The sequence below is a fragment of the Balaenoptera physalus genome (assembly GCF_965194825.1).
Source record: "Balaenoptera physalus genome assembly, contig: HAP1_SCAFFOLD_628, whole genome shotgun sequence".
In the NCBI taxonomy this organism is placed as follows: domain Eukaryota; kingdom Metazoa; phylum Chordata; class Mammalia; order Artiodactyla; family Balaenopteridae; genus Balaenoptera; species Balaenoptera physalus.
Window position 1 is genome coordinate 292,951 of NW_028126121.1, and position 1,890 is coordinate 294,840.

Below are 1,890 nucleotides of genomic sequence, written 5' to 3' on the forward strand. Positions count from 1 at the left end.
TTTCTTTCTCTTTCTGATGGTTCATTATTAGTGTTTAGAAATGCAACTGATTTCTGTGTATTGATTTTGCAACTTTACTGAATTTATTTATTAGTTCTTATAGTGTTTTTGTGGCATGAAGTGGAAAATTGGAATTCAAAAATCCCACTGTTTCTACCATATCCAGGTCGTCCACAACACGGAGGACAGCGGCTCCTAATATAACCTTCCCACGGTGCCTCTAAATGACATGTGGACTTTGGGTGAACTGGATCTGGGTAAGGCTTGGCTTCTATCTGGAAGTTTGATGTTTTCTCTGCTTTTCTGGCATGCTATTGACATACATGATGTTTTGAAAAGTAATTGACTTTCCAGTAATTTCAAACATACAACTTTACATACATAAAAACAAGTCTTGTACCTTGATTAAATATACTCCTAAATATTGATGTTGACATTATTACAAATGGAATTGTTCTCATAAATTCTTTTTCAGATTATTTTTTGCCAGCGTATGCATATAAGATAGATTTTCATGAATTGATATTTTGTTCTATAACTTTGCTTATTAATTAGTTGATTAGCTCAAATAATTTCTTTGCTGATTATAGGTAGTTTTATATATGAGATGATGTGACCTATGTTCTGTGAAGAGACACGGTTTTAATTTTTCCATTCACCCATGGAGGCCTTTTATTTCTTTCCTCAAGATTCTGGGTAGAACTTCCAGTACACTATTGAGTAACGGTGATGAAGGCCAGCTTCCTGGCCTTGTTCCTGATTTCAGGAGTAAATCTTTCAGTCTTTAACATTGAGCACGATGTTTGCTGTGGCTTTTTGTACTACTCTTTTCCATATTGAACAAATTTCCTTTTATTCCTGCTTTCTTGAGTGTTTTTCATGAAATAACACTGGATTTTCATTGTAGATTTTTTGCATGAATTGATATGGTTATGTGTTTTTACTTCACACCATTATTGTGGTTGAATACATTGCTTACTTTTAATATGTTGAGCAACCTGAAATTCCTGGTGTAGAGATACTTGCTTATGGCATTATCCGTTTAAAGTTCTGTTGGTTTCATGTTGCTATTATTGTGTGATAGATTTTTACATTCATATTTGTAAGTTGTACTGGGGTAGTTTTCTTGTTTTTTTCCTCTATTTTTAAAATCTTTTTTAAAATAGTGGTTTTATTTCATTCTAATTATTTATTTATTTTGGCCACGTCCCATGGCTTGTGGGATCTTAGTTCCCCAGTCAGGGATCGAACCCGAGCCCTTGGCAGTGAAAGCACAGAGTCCTAACCACTGGGCCACCAGGGAATTCCCCAGTTTTCTTTGTCAAGATGTATTTGTATAATCTGATTAGACTTGGCTTGGTGTAAGTGGTTTGGAGGGTTAGCATTAGGGCTGGGGCTGGTGTGAGGGTTGGGGCTGTGTATGGTTTATGGTTGCTGTGATGGTTTAAGTTTTCGGGTTAATGAGTTATTTATGGGTATGGTTAATGAATATATTTTATGGTTTGCTTATGGTTATGGTTTGGCTTATTGGTTAAGGTTTATGGTTTTGGTCTCAGGGTGTTAGGGTTCTGTGTTAGAGTGGGTGTTAGGGTATGGGTGAGAATTGGGGTACAGGTAGGATGCGGGTAGAGCATGGGTTAGAGTAAGGTACAGGTTTAGGGTACGGGTTAGGCTAAGGTTAGGTCAGGGCGTAGGGTCAGGATCAGAGTTTAGGGTTAGGGTCCATGTCAGGATTAGCGTCAAGGTTGAGCGAGGCCATTGTTTTCTGCTCCTCCAGTTCTGGATTCTCATTGATAGATGAATGAAATGTCTGCTCTGGTCACCCACTGTTTCAAATTGAGCTCAGCCTTAGTAAAGGGTTCTTAGGGCCTCAGAGGTCATGCAGGGTTT